A 12,649-nucleotide genomic window follows, 5' to 3' on the forward strand; every position below is an offset into this window, starting at 1 on the left:
TCTGAGAGGAAAGAATTGGGTTTTGATGGTGTTGTGGGGAGAAAGTGGGATTGTGGTGTAGTCTTGAGAGGAAAACTGGGTTTTGGCAGAATTTTGAGGGCAAAAGTGGGGGATTTGTGGACTTCTGAGGAACAAGTGGGAATTAGGAGGAGCTTTGAGGGGGAAAGTGAAGTTTTGGTGGAGTGTTGAGGGAAAAAGTGGGGTTTTGGTGGAGCTTGGAGTGAAAATTGGAGGTTCAATGGGTTTTTGAGGGCGAAAGTGGATTTTTGATGGGATTCTGAGGGGGAAAATGGATTTTTTTGTGGAGTTTTAAGTGGAAAAGTGGAGGTTAGAGAAGAAAAGTGGGGATTTGGTGGAGTGTTGAGGGGAAAAGTGTGTTTTTAGTGGACCTTGGAGTGAAAAAGTGGAGATTTGGTGGGTTTTTGAGGGCAAAAGTGGTTTTTTTGTGGGATTCTGAGGAGAGAAAGGGTTTTTTGTAGAGTTTTAAGGAGAAAAGAGGGGCGTTGGAGTTCTGCTGAGTTGGAAAAGATGGAGATTGGTGGGGTTCTGAGGCACCAGTGGGATTTTGGGGGAGCTTTGAGGGGAAAAGTGGAGTTTTGTTGGTGTTTTCAGATGACAAGTGTGGTTTTAGTGGAGTTTGGAGTGAAAAAGTGGGGGGTTGGTGGATATTTGAGGGCAAAGGTGGGTTTTTGATGGGGTTCTGAGGGGAAGATGGGTTTTTGTGGAGTGTTGAGGGGAAAAGTGGTGCTTTGGTGGGGTTCTGACGAAAAAGTTGGGCTTTGGTGTAGTTTTGAGGGGAAAAGTGAGCTTTTTGTGAGTTTTGAAGGGAAATGTTGGGGTTTGGTGGAGTTTTAAGGGGGAAAAAGTGGGATTTTGGTGGAGTTCTGAGGGGAAAATTGGGGAGGTGATTTGAGGGAAAAAAAAGTAGTGTTTTTGTGGTGGTGTTTGGACAAAAAGATAGAATATTGGGGTTTTGGTGGTGAAATCTCTGCCAGGAGGCTGCAGTGAGCTGGAGGTCGGTCTCTGCTCCCAGCTAGTGAGTGACGGGCCAAGAGGAAAGGGGCTCAGGGTGCCCCAGGGGAGGCTGAGGCTGGAGCTGAGGCAGAACTGTTTCCCTGAGAGGGGTGTCAGCCCCTGTGCCAGGCTGTCCGGGAGCTGGGGGAGTGCCCAGCCCTGGAGGGACCCCAAAGCCCTGGAGCTGAGGTGGTGAGGGCTGTGGGTCAGTGGTGGCTGTGGCAGGGTGAGGGCTCAGGGCTGGGCTCCAGCAGCTCAAAGAGCTTTTCTAACCCAAATGATTCTGTGGTTTGCTCCCTGCAGCTGTGGCATCATCACAGACGCCAGTCCTGGGTCGCTCAGCACCATCTGCTGCCACGGCCTCCGCGGCCGCTACATCACCGTCACCATCCCGGGCCGGGAGGAGCAGTTCACTCTCTGTGAGGTCGAGGTCTACACTGTCCACCCCGAGCCATGAGGGGCTTTTAAGGGGGACAAGGTGAGGAGTTTCCCCCCTGGCACCAGGACCCTCTGACATCAGATGCCCCTGGAGGCTCCCTGTCGTCAGAACCACCCTAATAAACATCCCCACGGGGCCTCTTTGTGCATCACCATCCCCATCCCATAGGCTCCAGAGGACCATGGCATCACCATCCCCACCCCGTGGGCTCCACAGGACCATGGCATCACCATCCCCACCCCGTGGGCTCCACAGGACCATGGCATCACCATCCCCACCCCACAGGCTCCAGAGGACCATGGCATCACCATCCCCATCCCATAGGCTCCAGAGGACCATGGCATCACCATCCCAACCCCACGGGACCTCCAGCCTCTTTCCATCACCACCCTTGAGGCCCATGGGGTTCCACCATCCTCATCCCCACTCTGTGGCTCCCCAGGACCTGTGGTGGCCACCTCGGGGTGGGGGTGGCCGTGGGAGGTCACTCACTCGCCCGTGAAGCCTTTGGAGATGGAGTGGAAGGAGGCGAGTTCCACCGAGTCCAGGTAGGGCGGCCCCATCTCTGTCAGCACCTTCCTGAAGGAGTGGAAGGCCGAACCCTCAGCATACACGTTGTCCTGGTACACCTGGAGGAGGGGGGAAATTGGTGGGGTTACCTAGATGTTGGGGTCCACCTCACATACCCCCCGAGTCTGAGGGTCCCACTCACCTCGTCAGCCATGAGGAAGAGCCTCTCCTCGAAGGCGAATTTGATGACGTCCTCAATGCACTGACGGCTCTGGACCTGCCCTGGGAGGGGGGAGAAGGGGGGAGGTTGGCATAGCGGAGTGGGGGGGTCCAGTCCCACTCCCACCATGGGTTTGGGGGGCCCAGTCCTGCTCCTGATGGGTTTTGGGGGACTCAATCCCTTTTCCTGATAGGTTTGGGGGCCCAGTCTTGCTCCCTATGGGTTTGGGGTATGGGCTCAGCCCCACTCCTGATGGGTTTTAGGGGGCTCAGTCTAGTTTCCCATGGGTATGGGGGGGCTTAGACCCCCTCTCCTGATAGGTTTGGGGGACCCAACCTGCCTCCCTATAGATTTGGGAGGAGAGTCATCCCCACTCCTGATGGGTTTGGGGGGGCTTAGCCCCATCCCAACCTCAGGGTCCCATCCCAGCCCCAGGGTCCTATCCCCCAGGGTCCCATCCCAGTCCCAGGATCCCATCCCATCCCTGATATCCCACCCCTGGGGTCCCATCCCACCCCTGGGGTCCCATCCCATCCCTGAGGTCCCATCCCAGTCCCATCCCATCCCATCCCTGGGGTCCCATCCCACCCCTGAAGTCCCATCCCTGGGGTCCCATCCCAACCTCAGGGTCCCATCCCACTCCTGGGGTTCCACCCCTGGGGACGCATCCCACCCCTGGGGTCCCATCCCAGTCTCATCCCACCCCTGGAGTCCCATCCCAGTCCTATACCATCCGACCCCTGAGGTCCCACCCCTGGGGTCCCATCCCAACCCTGGGGTCCCATCCAGTCCCACCCCATCCAACCCTTGGGGTCCCATCCCACCCCACCCCTGGGGTCCCATCCAGTCCCTCCCCACCCCTGGGGTTCCATCCCACCCCACACCTGGGGTCCCATCCCATCCCACCCCTGGAGACTCATCCCACCCCTGGGGTCCCATCCCATCCCACCCCTGGGGTCCCAAACAGTCCCATCCCATCCCACCCCTGGGGCCCCATCCCACCCCTGGGGCCCCATCCCACCCCTGGGGCCCCATCCCACCCCTGGGGACTCATCCCACCCCTGGGGACTCATCCCACCTGTGGGCTCCCATCCCATCCTGTCCCATCCCATCCCGTCCCACCCCTGGGGCCCCATCCCATCCCATCCCACCCCTGGGGCCCCATCCCACCCCATCCCACCCCTGGGGCCCCATCCCACCCCTGGGGTCCCATCCCATCCCGTCCCACCCCTGGGGTCCCATCCCGTCCCACCTCTGGGGACTCATCCCACCACTGGGGTCGCATGCCATCCCATCCCACCCCTGGGATCCCATCCAGTCCCATCCCAATCCTGGGGTCCCATCCCACCCCTGAACTCCAATCCTTGGGGTCCCATACAAACCTCAGGGTCCCATCCCACGCCTGGGGTCCCACCCCTGTGGTCACATCCCATCCCAGCCCTGGGGTCCCATCCAGTCCCATCCCATCCCACCCCTGGAGACTCATCCCATCCCACCCCTGGGGACTCATCCCACCCCTGGGGACTCATCCCACCCCTGGGGTCCCATCCCATCCCACCCTTGGGGACTCATCCCACCCCTGGGGTCCCATCCCAACCCTGGAGTCCCATCCCACCCCTGAAGTCCCATCCCTGGGGTCCCATCCCAACCTCAGGGTCCCATCCCACCCCTGGGGTTCCACCCCTGAGGTCCCATCCCACCCCTGGGGTCACATCCCATCCCACCCCTGGAGTCCCATCCTAACCCTGGGGTCCCATCCAGTCCCATCCAATCCCATCCCATCCCACCCCTCGGGTCCCATCCCATCCCACCCCTGGGGACTCATCCCACCCCTGGGGTCCCATCACATCCCATCCCACCCCTGGGGTCCCATCACATCCCATCCCACCCCTGGGGACTCCTCCCAGCCCTGGGGTCCCATCACATCCCATCCCACCCCTAGGGTCCCATCCCATCCCACCCCTATGGTCCCATCCCCTCCCACCCCTGGGGTCCCATCCAGTCCCATCCCATCCCACCCCTGGGGTCCCATCCCATCCCACCCCTGGGGTCCCATCCCACCCTTGGGATCCCAGCCAGTCCCATCCCATCCCACCCCTGGGGTCCCATCCCATCTCACTCCTGAGGTCCCATCCCACCCCTGGGGACTCATCCCATCCCACCCCTGGGGTCCCATCACATCCCATCCCACCCCTAGGGTCCCATCCCCTCCCAACCCTGGAGTCCCATCGGGTCCCATCCCATCCCACCCCTGGGGTCCCATCCCCTCCCAACCCTGGGGTCCCATTGGGTCCCATCCCATCCCACCCCTGGGGTCCCATCCCATCCCACCCTTGGGGACTCATCCCACCCCTGGGGTCCCATCCCAACCCTGGAGTCCCATCCCACCCCTGAAGTCCTATCCCTGGGGTCCCATCAAACCTCAGGGTCCCGTCCCACCCCTGGGGTCGCATCCCACCCCTGGGTCCCATCCCAGTCTCATCCCACCCCTGGATTCCCATCCCAGTCCTATCCCATCCCACTCCTGAGGTCCCACCCCTGGGGTCCCATCCCAACCCTGGGGTCCCATCCCATCCCATCCCTGAAGACCCATCCCACTCCTGGCATCCCATCCCACCCCTGTGGTCGCATCCCATCCCACCCCTGGGGTCCCACCCCACCCCTGAGGTCCCATCCCACCCCACCCCTGGGGTCCCACCCCACCCCTGGGGACCCATCCCACCCCGGGGGTCCCATCCCATCCCACCCCTGGGGTCCCATCCCACCCTTGGGGTCCCATCCCATCCCACCCCTGGGTACTCATCCCACGCCTAGGGATCCATTCCACCCCTGGGGTCCCATCCCATTCCACCCCTGGGGTCCCATCCCACCCCCCCTCGAGGACTCATCCCACCCCTGGGGTCCCATCCCAACCCTGGTGTCCCATCCAGTCCCATCCCACCCCTGTGGTCCCATCCCACACCTTAGGTCCCATCCCACCCCTGGGGTCCCATCCAGTCCCATCCCACCCCTGGGATCCCATTCCATCCCACCCCTAGGGTCCCATCCCATCCCAACCCTGGGGTCCCATCTAGTCCTATGCCATCCCACCCCTGGGGTCCCATCCTATCCCATCCCTGGGGTCCCATCCCAACCCTGGGGTCCCAGTCGGTCCCATCCCATCCCACCCCTGGGGTCCCATCCCACCCCTGGGGTCCCATCCCACCCCTGGGGTCCCATCCAGTCCCATCCCATCCCATCCCACCCCTGGGGTCCCATCCCACCCCTGGGGTCCCAACCAGTCCCATCCCACCCCTGGGGTCCCATCACATCCCATCCCAACCCTAGGGTCTCATCCCACCCCTGGGGACTCATCCCATCCCACCCCTGGGGTCCCATCACATCCCATCCCACCCCTGGGGCCCCATCCCATCCCACCCCTGGGGCCCCATCCCATCCCACCCCTGGGGCCCCATCCCACCCCTGGGGCCCCATCCCACCCCTGGGGACTCATCCCACCTGTGGGCGCCCATCCCATCCTGTCCCATCCCATCCTTTCCCACTCCTGGGGTCCCATCCCATCCCACCCCTGGGGCCCCATCCCATCCCATCCCACCCCTGGGGCCCCATCCCACCCCTGGGGTCCCATCCCATCCCGTCCCACCCCTGGGGTCCCATCCCGTCCCACCTCTGGGGACTCATCCCACCACTGGGGTCGCATGCCATCCCATCCCACCCCTGGGATCCCATCCAGTCCCATCCCAATCCTGGGGTCCCATCCCACCCCTGAACTCCAATCCTTGGGGTCCCATACAAACCTCAGGGTCCCATCCCACGCCTGGGGTCCCACCCCTGTGGTCACATCCCATCCCAGCCCTGGGGTCCCACCCCTGGAGACTCATCCCATCCCACCCCTGGAGACTCATCCCATCCCACCCCTGGGGACTCATCCCACCCCTGGGGTCCCATCCCATCCCACCCTTGGGGTCCCATCCCACCCCTGGGGTCCCATCCCAACCCTGGAGTCCCATCCCACCCCTGAAGTCCCATCCCTGGGGTCCCATCCCAACCTCAGGGTCCCATCCCACCCCTGGGGTTCCACCCCTGAGGTCCCATCCCACCCCTGGGGTTCCACCCCTGAGGTCCCATCCCACCCCTGGGGTCACATCCCATCCCACCCCTGGGGTCACATCCCATCCCACCCCTGGAGTCCCATCCTAACCCTGGGGTCCCATCCAGTCCCATCCCACCCCTGGGGTCCCATCCCACCCCTGGGGTCACATCCCATCCCACCCCTGGAGTCCCATCCTAACCCTGGGGTCCCATCCAGTCCCATCCCACCCCTGGAGTCCCATCCCAGTCCTATACCATCCGACCCCTGAGGTCCCACCCCTGGGGTCCCATCCCAACCCTGGGGTCCCATCCAGTCCCACCCCATCCGACCCTTGGGGTCCCATCCCACCCCACCCCTGGGGTCCCATCCAGTCCCTCCCCACCCCTGGGGTTCCATCCCACCCCACACCTGGGGTCCCATCCCATCCCACCCCTGGGGCCCCATCCCACCCCTGGGGCCCCATCCCACCCCTGGGGACTCATCCCACCCCTGGGGACTCATCCCACCTGTGGGCTCCCATCCCATCCTGTCCCATCCCATCCCGTCCCACCCCTGGGGCCCCATCCCACCCCTGGGGCCCCATCCCATCCCATCCCACCCCTGGGGCCCCATCCCACCCCTGGGGTCCCATCCCATCCCGTCCCACCCCTGGGGTCCCATCCCGTCCCACCTCTGGGGACTCATCCCACCACTGGGGTCGCATGCCATCCCATCCCACCCCTGGGATCCCATCCAGTCCCATCCCAATCCTGGGGTCCCATCCCACCCCTGAACTCCAATCCTTGGGGTCCCATACAAACCTCAGGGTCCCATCCCACGCCTGGGGTCCCACCCCTGTGGTCACATCCCATCCCAGCCCTGGGGTCCCATCCAGTCCCATCCCATCCCACCCCTGGAGACTCATCCCATCCCACCCCTGGGGACTCATCCCACCCCTGGGGACTCATCCCACCCCTGGGGTCCCATCCCATCCCACCCTTGGGAACTCATCCCACCCCTGGGGTCCCATCCCAACCCTGGAGTCCCATCCCACCCCTGAAGTCCCATCCCTGGGGTCCCATCCCAACCTCAGGGTCCCATCCCACCCCTGGGGTTCCACCCCTGAGGTCCCATCCCACCCCTGGGGTCACATCCCATCCCACCCCTGGAGTCCCATCCTAACCCTGGGGTCCCATCCAGTCCCATCCAATCCCATCCCATCCCACCCCTCGGGTCCCATCCCATCCCACCCCTGGGGACTCATCCCACCCCTGGGGTCCCATCACATCCCATCCCACCCCTGGGGTCCCATCACATCCCATCCCACCCCTATGGTCCCATCCCCTCCCAACCCTTGGGTCCCATCCAGTCCCATGCCATCCCACCCCTGGGGTCCCATCACATCCCGCCCCTGGGGTCCCATCCCATCCCACCCCTCGGGTCCCATCCCATCCCACCCCTGGAGACCTATCCCATCCCTGAAGTCCTATCCCTAGGGTCCCATCCCAACCTCAGGGTCCCATCCCACCCCTGGGGTTCCTCCCCTGAGGTCCCATCCCAACCTTGGGGTCCCATCCCAGTCTCATCCCACCCCTGGAGTCCCATCCCAGTCCTATCCCATCCCACCCCTGAGGTCCCACACCTGGGGTCCCATCCCAACCCTGGGGTCCCATCCAGTCCCATCCCATTCCATCCCACCCCTGGAGTCGCATCCCACCCCTGGGGTCCCTTCCCATCCCATCCCTGAAGACTCATCCCACCCCTGGGGTCCCATCCCATCCCACCCCTGGGGTCCCATCCAGTCCCATCCCATCCCACCCCTGGGGTCTCATCCCACCCCTGGGGTCCCTTCCCACCCCTGGGGTCCCATCCCATCCTACCCCTGGGCTCCCATCCCAACCCTGGAGTCCCATCCCATCCTACCCCTGGGCTCCCATCCCAACCCTGGAGTCCCATCCCACCCCTGAAGTCCCATCCCTGGTGTCCCATCCCAACCTCAGGGTCCCATCCCACCCCTGGGGTTCCACCCCTGAGGTCCCATCCCACCCCTGGGGACCCATCCCATCCCACCCCTGGGGACCCATCCCACCCCTGGGGACCCATCCCACCCCTGGGGTCCCATCCCACCCCTGGGGACTCATCCCACCCCTGGGGTCCCATCACATCCCAACCCTGGGGTCCCATCCAGTCCCATCCCATCCCACCGCTGGGGTTCCATCCCATCCCACCCCTGGGGTTCCATCCCATCCCAACCCTGGGGTCCCATCCAGTCCCACCCCATCCGACCCTTGGGGTCCCATCCCATCCCACCTCTGGGGTCCCATCCCATCCCAACCCTGGGTCCCATCCACTCCCATCCCATCCCACCCCTGGGGTCCCATCCCAACCCTGGGGTCCCATCCCACCCCTGAAGTTCCACCCCTGGGGTCCCATCCCACCCCTGGGGTCCCATCCCAACCCTGGGGTCCCAGTCAGTCCCATCCCACCCCTGGGGTCCCATCCCACCCCTGGGGTCCCATCTCATCCCTCCCCTGTGGTCCCATCCCAACCCTGGGGTCCCTTCCAGTCCCATCCCACCCCTGGGGTCCCATCCCACCCCTGGGGTCCCATCCCACCCCTGAGGTCCCATCCCACCCCACCCCTGGGGTCCCACCCCACCCCCGGGGACCCATCCCACCCCGGGGGTCCCATCCCATCCCACCCCTGGGGTCCCATCCCACCCTTGGGGTCCCATCCCATCCCACCCCTGGGTACTCATCCCACGCCTAGGGATCCATTCCACCCCTGGGGTCCCATCCCATTCCACCCCTGGGGTCCCATCCCACCCCCCCTCGAGGACTCATCCCACCCCTGGGGTCCCATCCCAACCCTGGTGTCCCATCCAGTCCCATCCCACCCCTGTGGTCCCATCCCACACCTTAGGTCCCATTCCACCCCTGGGGTCCCATCCCATTCCACCCCTGGGGTCCCATCCCATCCCACCCCTGGGGTCCCATCCCACCCCTGGGGTCCCATCCCAACCCTGGGGTCCCATCCAGTCCCATCCAGTCCCATCCCATCCCACCCCTGGGGTCCCATCCCACCCCTGGGGTCCCAACCAGTCCCATCCCACCCCTGGGGTCCCATCACATCCCATCCCAACCCTAGGGTCTCATCCCACCCCTGGGGACCCATCACATCCCACCCCTGGGGTCCCATCACATCCCATCCCACCCCTATGGTCCCATCCCCTCCCAACCCTTGGGTCCCATCCAGTCCCATCACATCCCGCCCCTGGGGTCCCATCACATCCCGCCCCTGGGGTCCCATCCCATCCCATCCCACCCCTCGGGTCCCATCCCATCCCACCCCTGGAGACCTATCCCATCCCTGAAGTCCTATCCCTAGGGTCCCATCCCAACCTCAGGGTCCCATCCCACCCCTGGGGTTCCTCCCCTGAGGTCCCATCCCAACCTTGGGGTCCCATCCCAGTCTCATCCCACCCCTGGAGTCCCATCCCAGTCCTATCCCATCCCACCCCTGAGGTCCCACACCTGGGGTCCCATCCCAACCCTGGGGTCCCATCCAGTCCCATCCCATTCCATCCCACCCCTGGAGTCGCATCCCACCCCTGGGGTCCCATCCCAGTCTCATCCCACTCCTGGATTCCCATCCCAGTCCTATCCCATCCCACTCCTGAGGTCCCATCCCTGGGGTCCCATCCCATCCCTGGGGTCCCATCCCACCCCTGGGGTCCCTTCCCATCCCATCCCTGAAGACTCATCCCACCCCTGGGGTCCCATCCCATCCCACCCCTGGGGTCCCATCCCATCCCAACCCTGGGGTCCCATCCCATTCCATCCCACCCCTGGAGTCCCATCCCACCCCTGGGCTCCCATCCCAACCCTGGAGTCCCATCCCACCCCTGAAGTCCCATCCCTGGTGTCCCATCCCAACCTCAGGGTCCCATCCCACCCCTGGGGTTCCACCCCTGAGGTCCCATCCCAACCCTGGGGTCCCATCCCATCCCACCCCTGGGGACCCATCCCAACCCTGGGGTCCCAGCCAGTCCCATCCCATCCCACCCCTGGGGTCCCACCACACCCCTGGGGTCCCATCCCACCCGTGGGATCCCATCCCATCCCATCCCTCCCATCGCACTCCTAGGGTCCCCTCCCATCCCACCCCTGGGGTCCCATTCCATCCCCTCTCATCCCACCCCTGGGGACCCATCCCAACCCTGGTGTCCCATCCAGTCCCATCCCACCCCTGTGGTCCCATCCCACACCTTAGGTCCCATCCCACCCCTGGGGTCCCATCCAGTCCCATCCCACCCCTGGGATCCCATTCCATCCCACCCCTAGGGTCCCATCCCATCCCAACCCTGGGGTCCCATCTAGTCCTATGCCATCCCACCCCTGGGGTCCCATCCTATCCCATCCCTGGGGTCCCATCCCAACCCTGGGGTCCCAGTCAGTCCCATCCCACCCCTGGGGTCCCATCCCATCCCACCCCTGGGTTCCCCTCCCCTCCCACCCCTGGGGTCCCCTCCCATCCCACCCCTGGGGTCCCATCCCACCCCTGGGGTCCCATCCAGTCCCATCCAATCCCATCCCATCCCACCCCTGGGGTCCCATCCCATCCCACCCCTGGGGACTAATCCCACCCCTGGGGTCCCATCACATCCCATCCCACCCCTATGGTCCCATCCCCTCCCAACCCTTGGGTCCCATCCAGTCCCATGCCATCCCACCCCTGGGGTCCCATCACATCCCGCCCCTGGGGTCCCATCCCATCCCACCCCTCGGGTCCCATCCCATCCCACCCCTGGAGACCTATCCCATCCCTGAAGTCCTATCCCTAGGGTCCCATCCCAACCTCAGGGTCCCATCCCACCCCTGGGGTTCCTCCCCTGAGGTCCCATCCCAACCCTGGGGTCCCATCCCAGTCTCATCCCACCCCTGGAGTCCCATCCCAGTCCTATCCCATCCCACCCCTGAGGTCCCACACCTGGGGTCCCATCCCAACCCTGGGGTCCCATCCAGTCCCATCCCATTCCATCCCACCCCTGGAGTCGCATCCCACCCCTGGGGTCCCATCCCAGTCTCATCCCACTCCTGGATTCCCATCCCAGTCCTATCCCATCCCACTCCTGAGGTCCCACCCCTGGGGTCCCATCCCACCCCTGGGGTCCCTTCCCATCCCATCCCTGAAGACTCATCCCAACCCTGGGGTCCCATCCCATCCCAACCCTGGGGTCCCATCCAGTCCCATCCCATCCCACCCCTGGGGTCTCATCCCACCCCTGAGGTCCCTTCCCACCCCTGGGGTCCCATCCCATCCCACCCCTGGGCTCCCATCCCAACCCTGGAGTCCCATCCCACCCCTGAAGTCCCATCCCTGGTGTCCCATCCCAACCTCAGGGTCCCATCCCACCCCTGGGGTTCCACCCCTGGGTTCCCATCCCATCCCACCCCTGGGGACCCATCCCAACCCTGGGGTCCCAGCCAGTCCCATCCCACCCCACCCCTGGGGTCCCACCCCACCCCTGGGGTCCCATCCCAACCGTGGGATCCCATCCCATCCCTCCCATCCCACCCCTAGGGTCCCCTCCCATCCCACCCCTGGGGTCCCATTCCATCCCCTCTCATCCCACCCCTGGGGTCCCATCCTAACCCTGGGGTCTCATCCAGTCCCATCCAATCCCATCCCATCCCACCCCTGGGGTCCCATCCCATCCCACCCCTGGGGACTTATCCCAACCCTGGGGTCCCATCACATCCCATCCCACCCCTGGGGTCCCATCCCATCCCACCCCTGGGGTCCCATCCCATCCCACCCCTGGAGACCCATTGCACCCCTGATGTCCCACCCCTGGGGTCCCATCCCAGTCTCATCCCACCCCTCGATTCCCATCCCAGTTCTATCCCATCCCACCCCTGGGGTCCCATCCCATCCCACCCCTGGGGTCCTATCCCACCCCTGGGGTCCCATCCCAACCCTGGGATCCCATCCAGTCCCATCCCATCCCACCCCTGGGGTCCCAACCAGTCCCATCCCACCCCTGGGGTCCCATCCCATCCCACCCCTGGGGTCCCATCCCAACCCTGGGGCCTCATCCCATCCCACACCTGGGGTCCCATCACATCCCATCCCAACCCTAGGGTCTCATCCCACCCCTGGGGACTCATCCCATCCCACCCCTGGGGTCCCATCACATCCCATCCCACCCCTATGGTCCCATCCCCTCCCAACCCTTGGGTCCCATCCAGTCTCATGCCATCCCACCCCTGGGGTCCCATCACATCCCGCCCCTGGGGTCCCATCCCATCCCATCCCAGCCCTCGGGTCCCATCCCATCCCACCCCTGGAGACCTATCCCATCCCTGAAGTCCTATCCCTAGGGTCCCATCCC

Source organism: Colius striatus, chromosome 12, assembly GCF_028858725.1.
Source record: "Colius striatus isolate bColStr4 chromosome 12, bColStr4.1.hap1, whole genome shotgun sequence".
NCBI classification, from domain to species: domain Eukaryota; kingdom Metazoa; phylum Chordata; class Aves; order Coliiformes; family Coliidae; genus Colius; species Colius striatus.